The sequence below is a fragment of the Drosophila mauritiana genome, chromosome X (genome assembly GCF_004382145.1).
Source record: "Drosophila mauritiana strain mau12 chromosome X, ASM438214v1, whole genome shotgun sequence".
In the NCBI taxonomy this organism is placed as follows: Eukaryota; Metazoa; Arthropoda; class Insecta; order Diptera; family Drosophilidae; genus Drosophila; species Drosophila mauritiana.
The window spans coordinates 6,701,777-6,720,997 of NC_046672.1; the positions used below are offsets into that span (position 1 = coordinate 6,701,777).

The 19,221-nt window shown below is 34.6% G+C and overlaps 1 protein-coding gene across 1 annotated transcript in view; it reads left to right on the forward strand.

Moving 5' to 3' along the window:
* LOC117146662 (uncharacterized protein DDB_G0284459) overlaps window positions 1-19,221 on the forward strand; it is a 66,878-nt gene that overhangs the window by 19,787 nt on the left and 27,870 nt on the right. The gene's annotated exons all lie outside the window — the stretch shown is intronic.

The window sequence follows — 19,221 nt, forward strand, 5'->3', positions numbered from 1 at the left end:
TCTTAATTCTGCGAAGTTACAACTAAAAACCCATTAAAAAGATCGATAATATTGGCAAAAAATTTATCTTGATTTTTAGTAAGAAAAATATCAGAATTTTACGTACAACTTTTGTAATTGAAGTTCAAATGTGGAATGCCATACCTTGTTGAATTCGTTGCTTAATTTCCTATCGAGTGGCATCCCCAGCTAAAAATTTTTAAATTTTACCGTTTTTCGAAAAAAAACGTGATGTAACCCCTTACAAAAAAGTGAAAATTTTGAAAAAAATTCATTTTACCAAATCCTCTAAAATGGGTAATGGGTCGTTAGGTTAGGTTGTCAGCTACAAAAAACAGTATTTTTCGTATGCGTGAGTCTTAATTCTGCGAAGTTACAACTTAAAACTCATTAAAAAGATTGATAATATTAGCAAAAAATGTATCTTGATTTTTAGTAAGAAAAATATCACAATTTTGCATACAACTTTTGTAATTGAAGTTCAAACAGTATTTTTCGTATGCGTGAGTCTTAATTCTGCGAAGTTACAACTTAAAACTCATTAAAAAGATCGATAATATTAGCAAAAAATGTATCTTGATTTTTAGTAAGAAAAATATCAGAATTTTGCATACAACTTTTGTAATTGAAGTTCAAATGTGGAATGCCATACCTTGTTGAATTCGTTGCTTAATTTCCTATCGAGTGGCACCCCAGCTAAAAATTTTTTAAATTTTACCGTTTTTCGAAAAAAAACGTGATGTAACCCCTTACAAAAAAGTGAAAATTTTGAAAAAAATTCATTTTACCAAATCCTCTAAAATGGGTAATGGGTCGTTAGGTTAGGTTGTCAGCTACAAAAAACAGTATTTTTCGTATGCGTGAGTCTTAATTCTGCGAAGTTACAACTTAAAACTCATTAAAAAGATTGATAATATTAGCAAAAAATGTATCTTGATTTTTAGTAAGAAAAATATCAGAATTTTACGTACAACTTTTGTAATTGAAGTTCAAATGTGGAATGCCATACCTTGTTGAATTCGTTGCTTAATTTCCTATCGAGTGGCATCCCCAGCTAAAAATTTTTAAATTTTACCGTTTTTCGAAAAAAAACGTGATGTAACCCCTTACAAAAAAGTGAAAATTTCGAAAAAAAATTCATTTTACCAAATCCTCTAAAATGGGTAATGGGTCGTTAGGTTAGGTTGTCAGCTACAAAAAACAGTATTTTTCGTATGCGTGAGTCTTAATTCTGCGAAGTTACAACTAAAAACTCATTAAAAAGATCGATAATATTAGCAAAAAATTTATCTTGATTTTTAGTAAGAAAAATATCAGAATTTTACGTACAACTTTTGTAATTGAAGTTTAAATGTGGAATTTACCAAATCCTCTAAAAAGGGTAATGGGTCGTTAAGTTAGGTTGTCAGCTACAAAAAACAGTATTTTTCGTATCCGTGAGTCTTTATTCTGCGAAGTTACAACTAAAAACCCATTAAAAAGATCGATAATATTGGCAAAAAATTTATCTTGATTTTTAGTAAGAAAAATATCAGAATTTTACGTACAACTTTTGTAATTGAAGTTCAAATGTGGAATGCCATACCTTGTTGAATTCGTTGCTTAATTTCCTATCGAGTGGCATCCCCAGCTAAAAATTTTTAAATTTTACCGTTTTTCGAAAAAAAACGTGATGTAACCCCTTACAAAAAAGTGAAAATTTTGAAAAAAATTCATTTTACCAAATCCTCTAAAATGGGTAATGGGTCGTTAGGTTAGGTTGTCAGCTACAAAAAACAGTATTTTTCGTATGCGTGAGTCTTAATTCTGCGAAGTTACAACTTAAAACTCATTAAAAAGATTGATAATATTAGCAAAAAATGTATCTTGATTTTTAGTAAGAAAAATATCACAATTTTGCATACAACTTTTGTAATTGAAGTTCAAACAGTATTTTTCGTATGCGTGAGTCTTAATTCTGCGAAGTTACAACTTAAAACTCATTAAAAAGATCGATAATATTAGCAAAAAATGTATCTTGATTTTTAGTAAGAAAAATATCAGAATTTTGCATACAACTTTTGTAATTGAAGTTCAAATGTGGAATGCCATACCTTGTTGAATTCGTTGCTTAATTTCCTATTGAGTGGCATCCCCAGCTAAAAATTTTTAAATTTTACCGTTTTTCGAAAAAAAACGTGATGTAACCCCTTACAAAAAAGTGAAAATTTCGAAAAAAATTCATTTTAACCAAATCCTCTAAAATGGGTAATGGGTCGTTAGGTTAGGTTGTCAGCTACAAAAAACAGTATTTTTCGTATGCGTGAGTCTTAATTCTGCGAAGTTACAACTTAAAACTCATTAAAAAGATCGATAATATTAGCAAAAAATGTATCTTGATTTTTAGTAAGAAAAATATCAGAATTTTGCATACAACTTTTGTAATTGAAGTTCAAATGTGGAATGCCATACCTTGTTGAATTCGTTGCTTAATTTCCTATCGAGTGGCACCCCAGCTAAAAATTTTTAAATTTTACCGTTTTTCGAAAAAAACGTGATGAATGGGTAATGGGTCGTTAGGTTAGGTTGTCAGCTACAAAAAACAGTATTTTTCGTATGCGTGAGTCTTAATTCTGCGAAGTTACAACTTAAAACTCATTAAAAAGATCGATAATATTAGCAAAAAATGTATCTTGATTTTTAGTAAGAAAAATATCAGAATTTTGCATACAACTTTTGTAATTGAAGTTCAAATGTGGAATGCCATACCTTGTTGAATTCGTTGCTTAATTTCCTATCGAGTGGCATCCCCAGCTAAAAATTTTTAAATTTTACCGTTTTTCGAAAAAAAACGTGATGTAACCCCTTACAAAAAAGTGAAAATTTCGAAAAAAATTCATTTTACCAAATCCTCTAAAATGGGTAATGGGTCGTTAGGTTAGGTTGTCAGCTACAAAAAACAGTATTTTTCGTATGCGTGAGTCTTAATTCTGCGAAGTTACAACTTAAAACTCATTAAAAAGATCGATAATATTAGCAAAAAATGTATCTTGATTTTTAGTAAGAAAAATATCACAATTTTGCATACAACTTTTGTAATTGAAGTTCAAATGTGAAATTTACCAAATCCTCTAAAATGGGTAATGGGTCGTTAGGTTAGGTTGTCAGCTACAAAAAACATTATTTTTCGTATCCGTGAGTCTTAATTCTGCGAAGTTACAACTAAAAACTCATTAAAACGATCGATAATATTGGCAAAAAATTTATCTAGATTTTTAGTAAGAAAAATATCAGAATTTTACGTACAACTTATGTAATTGAAGTTCAAATGTGGAATGCCATACCTTGTTGAATTCGTTGCTTAATTTCCTATCGAGTGGCATCCCCAGCTAAAAATTTTTAAATTTTACCGTTTTTCGAAAAAAAACGTGATGTAACCCCTTACAAACAAGTGAAAATTTCGAAAAAAATTCATTTTAACCAAATCCTCTAAAATGGGTAATGGGTCGTTAGGTTAGGTTGTCAGCTACAAAAAACAGTACTTTTCGTATGCGTGAGTCTTAATTCTGCGAAGTTACAACTTAAAACTCATTAAAAAGATTGATAATATTAGCAAAAAATGTATCTTGATTTTTAGTAAGAAAAATATCAGAATTTTCCATACAACTTTTGTAATTGAAGTTCAAATGTGGAATGCCATACCTTGTTGAATTCGTTGCTTAATTTCCTATCGAGTGGCATCCCCAGCTAAAAATTTTTAAATTTTACCGTTTTTCGAAAAAAAACGTGATGTAACCCCTTACAAAAAAGTGAAAATTTCGAAAAAAATTCATTTTACCAAATCCTCTAAAATGGGTAATGGGTCGTTAGGTTAGGTTGTCAGCTACAAAAAACAGTACTTTTCGTATGCGTGAGTCTTAATTCTGCGAAGTTACAACTTAAAACTCATTAAAAAGATCGATAATATTAGCAAAAAATGTATCTTGATTTTTAGTAAGAAAAATATCACAATTTTGCATACAACTTTTGTAATTGAAGTTCAAATGTGGAATTTACCAAATCCTCTAAAATGGGTAATGGGTCGTTAGGTTAGGTTGTCAGCTACAAAAAACATTATTTTTCGTATCCGTGAGTCTTAATTCTGCGAAGTTACAACTAAAAACTCATTAAAAAGATCGATAATATTGGCAAAAAATTTATCTAGATTTTTAGTAAGAAAAATATCAGAATTTTACGTACAACTTATGTAATTGAAGTTCAAATGTGGAATGCCATACCTTGTTGAATTCGTTGCTTAATTTCCTATCGAGTGGCATCCCCAGCTAAAAATTTTTAAATTTTACCGTTTTTCGAAAAAAAACGTGATGTAACCCCTTACAAAAAAGTGAAAATTTCGAAAAAAATTCATTTTACCAAATCCTCTAATGGGTCGTTAGGTTAGGTTGTCAGCTACAAAAAACAGTACTTTTCGTATGCGTGAGTCTTAATTCTGCGAAGTTACAACTTAAAACTCATTAAAAAGATCGATAATATTAGCAAAAAATGTATCTTGATTTTTAGTAAGAAAAATATCACAATTTTGCATACAACTTTTGTAATTGAAGTTCAAATGTGGAATTTACCAAATCCTCTAAAATGGGTAATGGGTCGTTAGGTTAGGTTGTCAGCTACAAAAAACATTATTTTTCGTATCCGTTAGTCTTAATTCTGCGAAGTTACAACTAAAAACTCATTAAAAAGATCGATAATATTGGCAAAAAATTTATCTAGATTTTTAGTAAGAAAAATATCAGAATTTTAAGTACAACTTATGTAATTGAAGTTCAAATGTGGAATGCCATACCTTGTTGAATTCGTTGCTTAATTTCCTATCGAGTGGCATCCCCCAAAAGCGTGATGTAACCCCCTACAAAAAAGTGAAAATTTCGAAAAAAATTCATTTTAACCAAATCCTCTAAAATGGGTAATGGGTCGTTAGGTTAGGTTGTCAGCTACAAAAAACAGTACTTTTCGTATGCGTGAGTCTTAATTCTGCGAAGTTACAACTTAAAACTCATTAAAAAGATCGATAATATTAGCAAAAAATGTATCTTGATTTTTAGTAAGAAAAATATCAGAATTTTGCATACAACTTTTGTAATTGAAGTTCAAATGTGGAATGCCATACCTTGTTGAATTCGTTGCTTAATTTCCTATCGAGTGGCATCCCCAGCTAAAAATTTTTAAATTTTACCGTTTGTCGAAAAAAAACGTGATGTAACCCCTTACAAAAAAGTGAAAATTTCGAAAAAAATTCATTTTACCAAATCCTCTAAAATGGGTAATGGGTCGTTAGGTTAGGTTGTCAGCTACAAAAAACATTATTTTTCGTATGCGTGAGTCTTAATTCTGCGAAGTTACAACTTAAAACTCATTAAAAAGATCGATAATATTAGCAAAAAATGTATCTTGATTTTTAGTAAGAAAAATATCAGAATTTTGCATACAACTTTTGTAATTGAAGTTCAAATGTGGAATGCCATACCTTGTTGAATTCGTTGCTTAATTTCCTATCGAGTGGCATCCCCAGCTAAAAATTTTTAAATTTTACCGTTTGTCGAAAAAAAACGTGATGTAACCCCTTACAAAAAAGTGAAAATTTCGAAAAAAATTCATTTTACCAAATCCTCTAAAATGGGTAATGGGTCGTTAGGTTAGGTTGTCAGCTACAAAAAACATTATTTTTCGTATGCGTGAGTCTTAATTCTGCGAAGTTACAACTTAAAACTCATTAAAAAGATCGATAATATAGCAAAAAATGTATCTTGATTTTTAGTAAGAAAAATATCACAATTTTGCATACAACTTTTGTAATTGAAGTTCAAATGTGGAATTTACCAAATCCTCTAAAATGGGTAATGGGTCGTTAGGTTAGGTTGTCAGCTACAAAAAACATTATTTTTCGTATCCGTGAGTCTTAATTCTGCGAAGTTACAACTTAAAACTCATTAAAAAGATCGATAATATTAGCAAAAAATGTATCTTGATTTTTAGTAAGAAAAATATCAGAATTTTGCATACAACTTTTGTAATTGAAGTTCAAATGTGGAATGCCATACCTTGTTGAATTCGTTGCTTAATTTCCTATCGAGTGGCATCCCCAGCTAAAAATTTTTAAATTTTACCGTTTTTCGAAAAAAAACGTGATGTAATAACCCCTTACAAAAAAGTGAAAATTTCGAAAAAAATTCATTTTACCAAATCCTCTAAAATGGGTAATGGGTCGTTAGGTTAGGTTGTCAGCTACAAAAAACAGTATTTTTCGTATACGTGAGTCTTAATTCTGCGAAGTTACAACTTAAAACTCATTAAAAAGATCGATAATATTAGCAAAAAATGTATCTTGATTTTTAGTAAGAAAAATATCACAATTTTGCATACAACTTTTGTAATTGAAGTTCAAATGTGGAATTTACCAAATCCTCTAAAATGGGTAATGGGTCGTTAGGTTAGGTTGTCAGCTACAAAAAACATTATTTTTCGTATCCGTGAGTCTTAATTCTGCGAAGTTACAACTAAAAACTCATTAAAAAGATCGATAATATTGGCAAAAAATTTATCTAGATTTTTAGTAAGAAAAATATCAGAATTTTACGTACAACTTATGTAATTGAAGTTCAAATGTGGAATGCCATACCTTGTTGAATTCGTTGCTTAATTTCCTATCGAGTGGCATCCCCAGCTAAAAATTTTTAAATTTTACCGTTTTTCGAAAAAAAACGTGATGTAACCCCTTACAAAAAAGTGAAAATTTCGAAAAAAATTCATTTTACCAAATCCTCTAAAATGGGTAATGGGTCGTTAGGTTAGGTTGTCAGCTACAAAAAACATTATTTTTCGTATGCGTGAGTCTTAATTCTGCGAAGTTACAACTTAAAACTCATTAAAAAGATCGATAATATAGCAAAAAATGTATCTTGATTTTTAGTAAGAAAAATATCACAATTTTGCATACAACTTTTGTAATTGAAGTTCAAATGTGGAATTTACCAAATCCTCTAAAATGGGTAATGGGTCGTTAGGTTAGGTTGTCAGCTACAAAAAACATTATTTTTCGTATCCGTGAGTCTTAATTCTGCGAAGTTACAACTAAAAACTCATATAAAAGATCGATAATATTGGCAAAAAATTTATCTAGATTTTTAGTAAGAAAAATATCAGAATTTTACGTACAACTTATGTAGTTGAAGTTCAAATGTGGAATGCCATACCTTGTTGAATTCGTTGCTTAATTTCCTATCGAGTGGCATCCCCAGCTAAAAATTTTTAAATTTTACCGTTTTTCGAAAAAAAACGTGATGTAACCCCTTACAAAAAAGTGAAAATTTCGAAAAAAATTCATTTTACCAAATCCTCTAAAATGGGTAATGGGTCGTTAGGTTAGGTTGTCAGCTACAAAAAACAGTATTTTTCGTATGCGTGAGTCTTAATTCTGCGAAGTTACAACTTAAAACTCATTAAAAAGATCGATAATATTAGCAAAAAATGTATCTTGATTTTTAGTAAGAAAAATATCAGAATTTTGCATACAACTTTTGTAATTGAAGTTCAAATGTGGAATTTACCAAATCCTCTAAAATGGGTAATGGGTCGTTAGGTTAGGTTGTCAGCTACAAAAAACATTATTTTTCGTATCCGTGAGTCTTAATTCTGCGAAGTTACAACTAAAAACTCATTAAAAAGATCGATAATATTGGCAAAAAATTTATCTAGATTTTTAGTAAGAAAAATATCAGAATTTTACGTACAACTTATGTAATTGAAGTTCAAATGTGGAATGCCATACCTTGTTGAATTCGTTGCTTAATTTCCTATCGAGTGGCATCCCCAGTTAAAAATTTTTAAATTTTACCGTTTTTCGAAAAAAAACGTGATGTAACCCCTTACAAAAAAGTGAAAATTTCGAAAAAAATTCATTTTACCAAATCCTCTAAAATGGGTAATGGGTCGTTAGGTTAGGTTGTCAGCTACAAAAAACATTATTTTTCGTATGCGTGAGTCTTAATTCTGCGAAGTTACAACTTAAAACTCATTAAAAAGATCGATAATATTAGCAAAAAATTTATCTTGATTTTTAGTAAGAAAAATATCAGAATTTTGCATACAACTTTTGTAATTGAAGTTCAAATGTGGAATGCCATACCTTGTTGAATTCGTTGCTTAATTTCCTATCGAGTGGCATCCCCAGCTAAAAATTTTTAAATTTTACCGTTTTTCGAAAAAAAACGTGATGTAACCCCTTACAAAAAAGTGAAAATTTCGAAAAAAATTCATTTTACCAAATCCTCTAAAATGGGTAATGGGTCGTTAGGTTAGGTTGTCAGCTACAAAAAACATTATTTTTCGTATGCGTGAGTCTTAATTCTGCGAAGTTACAACTTAAAACTCATTAAAAAGATCGATAATATAGCAAAAAATGTATCTTGATTTTTAGTAAGAAAAATATCAGAATTTTGCATACAACTTTTGTAATTGAAGTTCAAATGTGGAATTTACCAAATCCTCTAAAATGGGTAATGGGTCGTTAGGTTAGGTTGTCAGCTACAAAAAACATTATTTTTCGTATCCGTGAGTCTTAATTCTGCGAAGTTACAACTAAAAACTCATTAAAAATATCGATAATATTGGCAAAAAATTTATCTAGATTTTTAGTAAGAAAAATATCAGAATTTTACGTACAACTTATGTAATTGAAGTTCAAATGTGGAATGCCATACCTTGTTGAATTCGTTGCTTAATTTCCTATCGAGTGGCATCCCCAGCTAAAAATTTTTAAATTTTACCGTTTTTCGAAAAAAAACGTGATGTAACCCCTTACAAAAAAGTGAAAATTTCGAAAAAAATTCATTTTACCAAATCCTCTAAAATGGGTAATGGGTCGTTAGGTTAGGTTGTCAGCTACAAAAAACATTATTTTTCGTATGCGTGAGTCTTAATTCTGCGAAGTTACAACTTAAAACTCATTAAAAAGATCGATAATATAGCAAAAAATGTATCTTGATTTTTAGTAAGAAAAATATCAGAATTTTGCATACAACTTTTGTAATTGAAGTTCAAATGTGGAATTTACCAAATCCTCTAAAATGGGTAATGGGTCGTTAGGTTAGGTTGTCAGCTACAAAAAACATTATTTTTCGTATCCGTGAGTCTTAATTCTGCGAAGTTACAACTAAAAACTCATTAAAAATATCGATAATATTGGCAAAAAATTTATCTAGATTTTTAGTAAGAAAAATATCAGAATTTTACGTACAACTTATGTAATTGAAGTTCAAATGTGGAATGCCATACCTTGTTGAATTCGTTGCTTAATTTCCTATCGAGTGGCATCCCCAGTTAAAAATTTTTAAATTTTACCGTTTTTCGAAAAAAAACGTGATGTAACCCCTTACAAAAAAGTGCAAATTTCGAAAAAAATTCATTTTACCAAATCCTCTAAAATGGGTAATGGGTCGTTAGGTTAGGTTGTCAGCTACAAAAAACAGTATTTTTCGTATGCGTGAGTCTTAATTCTGCGAAGTTACAACTTAAAACTCATTAAAAAGATCGATAATATTAGCAAAAAATGTATCTTGATTTTTAGTAAGAAAAATATCACAATTTTGCATACAACTTTTGTAATTGAAGTTCAAATGTGGAATTTACCAAATCCTCTAAAATGGGTAATGGGTCGTTAGGTTAGGTTGTCAGCTACAAAAAACATTATTTTTCGTATCCGTGAGTCTTAATTCTGCGAAGTTACAACTAAAAACTCATTAAAAAGATCGATAATATTGGCAAAAAATTTATCTAGATTTTTAGTAAGAAAAATATCAGAATTTTACGTACAACTTATGTAATTGAAGTTCAAATGTGGAATGCCATACCTTGTTGAATTCGTTGCTTAATTTCCTATCGAGTGGCATCCCCAGTTAAAAATTTTTAAATTTTACCGTTTTTCGAAAAAAAACGTGATGTAACCCCTTACAAAAAAGTGCAAATTTCGAAAAAAATTCATTTTACCAAATCCTCTAAAATGGGTAATGGGTCGTTAGGTTAGGTTGTCAGCTACAAAAAACAGTATTTTTCGTATGCGTGAGTCTTAATTCTGCGAAGTTACAACTTAAAACTCATTAAAAAGATCGATAATATTAGCAAAAAATGTATCTTGATTTTTAGTAAGAAAAATATCAGAATTTTGCATACAACTTTTGTAATTGAAGTTCAAATGTGGAATTTACCAAATCCTCTAAAATGGGTAATGGGTCGTTAGGTTAGGTTGTCAGCTACAAAAAACATTATTTTTCGTATCCGTGAGTCTTAATTCTGCGAAGTTACAACTAAAAACTCATTAAAAAGATCGATAATATTGGCAAAAAATTTATCTAGATTTTTAGTAAGAAAAATATCAGAATTTTACGTACAACTTATGTAATTGAAGTTCAAATGTGGAATGCCATACCTTGTTGAATTCGTTGCTTAATTTCCTATCGAGTGGCATCCCCAGTTAAAAATTTTTAAATTTTACCGTTTTTCGAAAAAAAACGTGATGTAACTAACCCCTTACAAAAAAGTGCAAATTTCGAAAAAAATTCATTTTACCAAATCCTCTAAAATGGGTAATGGGTCGTTAGGTTAGGTTGTCAGCTACAAAAAACAGTATTTTTCGTATGCGTGAGTCTTAATTCTGCGAAGTTACAACTTAAAACTCATTAAAAAGATCGATAATATTAGCAAAAAATGTATCTTGATTTTTAGTAAGAAAAATATCACAATTTTGCATACAACTTTTGTAATTGAAGTTCAAATGTGGAATTTACCAAATCCTCTAAAATGGGTAATGGGTCGTTAGGTTAGGTTGTCAGCTACAAAAAACATTATTTTTCGTATCCGTGAGTCTTAATTCTGCGAAGTTACAACTAAAAACTCATTAAAAAGATCGATAATATTGGCAAAAAATTTATCTAGATTTTTAGTAAGAAAAATATCAGAATTTTACGTACAACTTATGTAATTGAAGTTCAAATGTGGAATGCCATACCTTGTTGAATTCGTTGCTTAATTTCCTATCGAGTGGCATCCCCAGTTAAAAATTTTTAAATTTGACCGTTTTTCGAAAAAAAACGTGATGTAACCCCTTACAAAAAAGTGAAAATTTCGAAAAAAATTCATTTTAACCAAATCCTCTAAAATGGGTAATGGGTCGTTAGGTTAGGTTGTCAGCTACAAAAAACAGTATTTTTCGTATGCGTGAGTCTTAATTCTGCGAAGTTACAACTTAAAACTCATTAAAAAGATCGATAATATTAGCAAAAAATTTATCTAGATTTTTAGTAAGAAAAATATCAGAATTTTGCATACAACTTTTGTAATTGAAGTTCAAATGTGGAATTTACCAAATCCTCTAAAATGGGTAATGGGTCGTTAGGTTAGGTTGTCAGCTACAAAAAACATTATTTTTCGTATCCGTGAGTCTTAATTCTGCGAAGTTACAACTAAAAACTCATTAAAAAGATCGATAATATTGGCAAAAAATTTATCTAGATTTTTAGTAAGAAAAATATCAGAATTTTACGTACAACTTATGTAATTGAAGTTCAAATGTGGAATGCCATACCTTGTTGAATTCGTTGCTTAATTTCCTATCGAGTGGCATCCCCAGCTAAAAATTTTTAAATTTTACCGTTTTTCGAAAAAAAACGTGTGTAACCCCTTACAAAAAAGTGAAAATTTCGAAAAAAAATCATTTTACCAAATCCTCTAAAATGGGTAATGGGTCGTTCGGTTAGGTTGTCAGCTACAAAAAACAGTATTTTTCGTATGCGTGAGTCTTAATTCTGCGAAGTTACAACTTAAAACTCATTAAAAAGATCGATAATATTAGCAAAAAATGTATCTTGATTTTTAGTAAGAAAAATATCAGAATTTTGCATACAACTTTTGTAATTGAAGTTCAAATGTGGAATGCCATACCTTGTTGAATTCGTTGCTTAATTTCCTATCGAGTGGCATCCCCAGCTAAAAATTTTTAAATTTTACCGTTTTTCGAAAAAAAACGTGATGTAACCCCTTACAAAAAAGCGAAAATTTCGAAAAAAATTCATTTTACCAAATCCTCTAAATGGGTCGTTAGGTTAGGTTATCAGCTACAAAAAACAGTATTTTTCGTATGCGTGAGTCTTAATTCTGCGAAGTTACAACTTAAAACTCATTAAAAAGATCGATAATATTAGCAAAAAATGTATCTTGATTTTTAGTAAGAAAAATATCAGAATTTTACGTACAACTTTTCTAATTGAAGTTCAAATGTGGAATGCCATACCTTGTAGAATTTGTAGCTCGGTGCATTTTTTAGTGGATCTATTATCCATTGTGGGCACTCGAAACATTTTTCATGGCTCAATCGAGATAGAAGAACAGCGTTGGCGGTTCCATTAATAAACGCGACAATTGCTCACACAGACAGAATTCGATGCACTAGAATCATAGAGGGAGACAGGTGGATGTCGGATGAGCGGGATGGAGACAGGGCATTGTTTTTATCTGCCGAAGGGAAAGAAGGATGCAAGAAACGGTTTAACCCACTGCCTGAATCAAAACCACAAAAACCGAAAAACCACTCAAAAAGAGTGAGTGCGATGGCGATAGCCATCAAAGAGTGAGACAGCTGATGAGGGGGCCGAACGAGATAGCAGGGCAAAGCTATGCAAAGTTCATAGCATAATTTTCATCGCCGAACGGAAGTTTAAGCCAAGCAACAACACACATATGTACATATACCCAAAATACACAGCCTCACATACACACACACATTGACTGATCGATTTTCAATTGAAATTCAGTGGTTTCCTTTATACAGGGCACATGTTGTTGGTGTTTTCCTCGATGGTCGCACCGAAAACAAGATAAAAAGCCTTTAAACAGAACCAATTTCAAGAGTGGGGTGCCATTAATTAAAGCAATTAAATGGATTTTTCATTTAAATTCAATTGCAGCACCGGTGTTCGTTATCCTTCTTGTATCTCGGCCTTATGGCCATCATCGGCTTGTGAACTCTTGCTGTTTTGGCCTGGCCGTAAAAACTTCCTCTTCCCGGAGGACACGTGCTTTGAGGGGAAAACTTTTTTATTGCCCATGCAAACGATCTGGCCGAGGAGCACTAACGAAACCAGAGCCAAACAAACGGCAAGGACAATAACGGTAGTAGTAAACAGGACTCGCATTGACATTTAAATGCCGCATTAAATTGCAATGGCAAATGGTCGAAAAGTTTTCAAAATGCCCTAACGAACGGCAGGAAAATTTGTACTTGGATTCCTAATCCATTTATAGTAATTTGTTCTGCGTTTTCTTTTTTTACATTAACACATTCCATTGAGACTGTCTTTTAAAAGTGAAATGTATTTCACTTTTACCAGCACGGAATGGAGAACTTTTCGCTTAAAAATGTTTAATTTATATTTATTAAAACAGTCTGAAGTTATTCCAACATTATTTTATGCTCATACTTATGTGAAAATATGTTCGTACAGTCCAATTTTATGGAAGGAAATCAAATCTGCAGGAAAAAGCATATGTCTTCAATGCGAAGACGTAAAATACTAGTTTTCAGTCACGTTCAGATGATTCCATTCAATATAGTTGAAATTGCTAGCGCAGCTCCTTGGCTGTCCATCCAAAAATAAGCCCTGAGATCCTTCAATAAGGCAGTAGACACACACACACACACGCTCTCATTTGGACGTTATCCTGGCATTATCCTGCCCATTTGGTTGGCAATAAAATTGCGAATGCTTTAAATGCATTATGGCGAGTGTCATTAAGTACAGTTGTCCCCAAAAGTTGGCCCGGCAAGAAATTGCGGGGCGTGTGCGATTGTAAAACATGCATTAATGTGGCCTACGTGTGCACTCACACAGACAACCGCACTGGCGCACACGAATGGCACACGCACACAACTGCACGTAGGAAAATTTTCAATTAATTTGCAGACCAAGATGCAGAGGCGAAACGAAACGAAACGAAAAATGGGGAAAATGTGGAGTGGAGTATCTTGCACTGACACCAGCAGACAATGCTAAAGATACGCTCATGTCGGATGTTGTCCTTGCCAACGCACACGCGCACACACACACACACACACGCACATGAGCTGTCAGAAATCTGCACTTCCGTCTTTTTGTCGATGGTCCGCCATTGCGGCGGAAGTTGTGTGGTAAATGCATTTGCATCGATGCATCGCCCACTTTTGCAACACCGCCCTGCATCAAGCCCCTCTCCATCAAAACCATCTACGAAAATCGCCCGCTCCCCGCCAGCCAACACACTATATGTGCACGCTTGGCCAGCCATAATGAATATTCATATGATTAAGGGATTTACCCCGCCCGTAATTGAATTACCCCGAAAGAATTTAAAAATAAAAAACCCAATTTAAAATGACGCACAAAGTATTGGCCGTTGTAATGGGTTAATGAGAAAATTGGCGGGCCATTGGTTGTTTATTACGCTGAAGGGATTCCCAAAAAAACAAAGCGAGTTGAAAGGTGAGGTGTGAATAAAAATATGATGTTCACCAATACCACCACAAGCATTCGCTGGTCACTTTAAATTAATAATCTGAAATGCAAGCATGTTAATACAAAATATTTGAAATTATTCACATTTAGTTATCTAAGTAGTTTAAGTACAAACTTTGCAATAATTTAATAGATTTGATTGCAATGACCAAAGTTGCCAACTGAACACAACCGAAAATGGATGATCAGTGCAGTCGCATTTGGGGATTCGCAATGTATTTTTCCTCGAAATTGGACAACGTTTGTTGCCACCACACACGAGTCCGATTGCGATGCCTGCCATCTGTGTGCAATCAGCATTAGCCACGCTCTCGAAGGGCTTTTTCCGACCCCGCATTTCCCCTGACAGCCAGGGGGCTGATGGTGGAAAAGGGGGGAGGGGGGGGGGCTGGTGTTTGGACAAAAGGATTCATAATTCGCATAGATACAGAAACAAAGGGGCAAGGACATTAGCCGATGACCTCCTCAACAGCCTCCGATTACTTAACGGCCTGGCCCATATTGTGTTGGCCCACATAGCTGGTGACAAATGTAAATTTGGATTTCGGATTTGGCCAACTCTATGCCAATGCCATCCCGCTCTCTCGCGCTCTCTCGGCCACATTCCATTCCGGAAAGTTTGCCTCTGTTCGATTTGCGGGGCGGTAATTGAAAAGCGTCCGTTGCTAATTGACTGGTCGAGTGACTGGCTGACATGCACACATGGAAACACTTTCCCACGCCCCTTTCCACGCTCTTTCCTCCCCCTCGCCATTCCCCGCTCCACTAAACTCTGGTATTCTGGTGACCGCCAGCTGAGTGGTGACCCCGAAAGAACTTGTCTTGCCATGCCACGTTTAAAATGAGCGATAAATACAGCGGAGGAGAAGTGCAGTTGCCAAGGGAAAGATCTCAAGCAGGCTATTGTATGCAGAACTTAAGCCAAACGCAAAACTACAAGAAATTAACCAATTATATGGAGTATATTGCATTTGCATAGGTTTCTAAAAAAGACTAGGGTTGTGTAATTTTTGAAAGAGATATAAAAAATCAGCTTAGAATTATTCAGCTACCCTGTAGTGCAAGAATCCACTCCATTCCTCAACTTCTGCCGCCGGGCAAAACATTTGTTCAACTCTCGGTTGCCTTCGAGGGCATATATTTCCCTCGAGTCCTGCCAAAGCGATGAAAACTCTTAACCTTTCACACACACAGCAGCGGTGGTTGATATAATTCTAAAACAAAAACAGAACACTTAAATACATATTTGAAAATCAATCGAAAATTTGGCAGCTTTTCAGTTATAGTTGCATGTTGAATAAGAATTAAATTATTATATAAATGATTGTATATATGCAGATGGACGTCGAAATGTGCAATACATTTCACCAAAAGATCGCTTTAAACGCTTGATATATATTTAAGTTAAGTATATCATTATATTGCGCATTATAGTGCTGCTGGAACATGTTAGCTTTTTGCTCTTGTTCTTGGCCTTTTCTGTTTTGGCTTTTGTGTCTGGACGGGTTTTTTCTTTTTATTTTCTACTTCAGGGCTTCAGCTGCAAGCAATATTGAGTGGATTTTTTCCCTATTGTTTTCTTTTTTTCGGTTCGGCATTTTTTCATTTCCTCTCGTTTTTTCGTCCGGTCTGTTTCGCTTTCAGCGGAATGTCAGAAGTGGACGGACGCTGGCCAGAGGGTCAGGGGTCAAGGGTTAAGGGGTATCTGCTGGCATCTGCCAGAAGGCGTTAAGTGTTTGAATTTAGTTAGTGCAAAGGGGACTCAGCAGCTGGCTTCCTCAGCTCCTTCTCGACTCCTCTCCATCAATTGAATCAACTGCGATTTATTGTTATGGCATTCGGCACTCATCCAGACAGTTATGCGGCTGTTTATGCCCTTTGCTCCGAATTCGAACTATACTTCTATCTCCTCGACGGGCAGCCGTGGCGTATGCGTTATATTTGAACTCGGGCGTGCAATGAATTGCAGCTGCTCGATGGGGCAAGATTACTTTGATGACGGACTTTTCTTCTCTAACACGCTCGCCCCGAGGAGGGCTCCTTACACAGAAAGAAATAGTTATGAACTCAAACATTGAGTTAAAGTTTCTAAGTACGATGCATAAATATTCTCGAGCTAAATTTGTTATTTTCTCATTGCTTATTAGTGACTTCTTCTCGCTGTGCATGGCGTCGTCGGTTTTATTTTGGGAAATCAACTCATGCCAAGTCAGTGGGAATCATTGCGCAATTTAGCAGCTCGATGCACTTTGCCGAGGCAACATGCCTGCATCCATCATAAATACACGCTTGATGCGAGTTGTGGCAAAACTTGGAATCACCGAAGCCAAGTGCCCAAACTGGATAAGCTAATGGCAGCCAAGGAAACTGTGCGGCGAACTGCCGAAACTGGGAAAGGTTATACCGAATCAGTGCGGTCGAGGACATAACGCACGCAAATGGAGACACAAACCGGGCCTAAAGGAGAAAGGCGGCTAGAACGAGTGCAAAAACTATGCCGGAAATACGTGCTTAGCATGAAAACGCACAGCAACAACAACGGGAGACGGATGAACAGACACAGACATACACACACGCACACAGACGTAGTCATGGCAACAGACACACACACACACACACAAGCTAACACTAACACAGACGGAGGCTGGGCACCACTACCAATGCCAGCACACTCACACAGACGCAGGCAGACGCACATGTGGCACATAAACCGCTTAACAATGCCACTTCCGCTTTTGGCATGCGGTTTACCCGCTCGTTGCTCCACTGTACAGTGGGTCAGATCGGCTGCCAGCACTGGCAAATTCATCGAGGTTTTGCATATTAAATACTCGCCCAGTCTTATAATTCTTTAAGTTTAAGCGGTGGCAAATCAAGACACTGCAATCAGTTTTATGCGAGATCTCAAAACACTAGTGATATCTGTGCTTTCAGAATAATCCCAATGCTTGAAAGTATATTCATTAGCACTGCATTCGTACTCATTAAGTTATTAACTTTTGAAATAATGCATTTTGCATCCACAGTATCGTATTTTCTGTTCGGTTAGAGACGTCAGTTGTTTATGCCGCTGTCTTTCTTGTTGCTGCTATTGTTGTTGTTTATGTTGCTCACGGTTTTTGTGCACACACACATGCACATGCAGACACACATGCACACACAGGGGAACCCCCAAAATGGAAGCGGGATTTTTGGGACAGAAAGAGCAGAGCAGAGCAGAGCATTTTCCACATTTTCACAAGTTGAGCCAGCCAGTTGAACCGCCTACAAAAGCAGAGCGATGTCAGTGGAAAATCGCCTCGGCTTATGCAATCGTTGTTGGCATTGTTTTCTGCAGCCTGAGTTTTGGCTCATAAATAAGCATATCTCGTTTTTCGGTTCGTCTCGATGTCAGAATTATTTCCATTACATTAGTAACCGGAACGACAACATCTGGTCAAGATTGTTAGCCCCAAAATAGCAGTTGATTGTATTTGGTGCTAGTATGTATGTACCTTTAAGCAAAGGTAATAAAATGCAAAAAGAAATATATAAAGTTATATAAAAAAAAACACCGATGAAGGTAAAAGTGTAGCGCATTCTTGGCGGCATTAGTTGACCGATTTTAAAGCCATAAATCTTGAATGCAATTTCCCTATTGCTAGGCTGCTCCATTTGGGCCCCTTTCCCTAATTTCCCCGATTTCCCTGATTTTGCAGCAGTCAGGAGCAAAACTTTTGCCCGACAGGCCACTGAATGTTTAATGAGCAAATATTTGAGCCAAACATTGAACCGAAGAGGAAGCTGTGCGGCCTACCTCGTCCCTCGATCCCGTAAACAATAAGCAGATTGAAGCTTTGTGGCATAACTTATTCATAAGACACACCCCCCCTCTGACACAATTTCTTAAATTCCCGAACCCCACTTGAACTAATTCCCAAATATTAGCTAAACAAACTTCTTTGAAAAGTTTCAAACGGTGTGTTTGTGTGTGCGTGTGTGTTGGTTGGGGCTCTGTGCGGTTGCCCCAAAAGTGACCGGCAAAAATCAAAGTCAAGCGCCCTCTGTCGGTGGAAATAGGAGCCAACAACGTGCCACACCGATGTCACCTCAACCGCAATGCCACATTTGTGATTTTTAGCAATTAAGAAAACTGAAAATACGAATCTCATGCGGGGTGCTAGATGGCCTACTAAATTATTAAACATTTGCTGTGGGCGGGAGTGAAAGTCACCCCAGGAGCAAATATTTGCATGCAACACTTGCTTACATTAAACAAAGTTGAACACAGGTTGCAGCCACGCCCCCATTTGAACCCCATGCTGCTGCGCCCCCTTCATGGTCAGTGATATAAATGGACGTGTTTGTGTGTGTGAGTGGGTGGACTATATATCTCTGCGATAATTAAGCACACATTATGAACGCTCATCTGGGCTCCTCGTTCACGTATATTCGCCAGTATAACCGCTTCCATGTGTTGTATATATGTATTTACATATATATGTACATACATATGTATGTATACAGAATTGCCCAGTTGCTCGGATTTTCCCCACTGACCGTGACTCGTTATTCACTTTCCCCAATTAACGCTAGAGAGGCCCAGAAAATCACTTTTTATAATCTGAAATATGTATACACATAATGGTACAGTAGAGACTCCCTT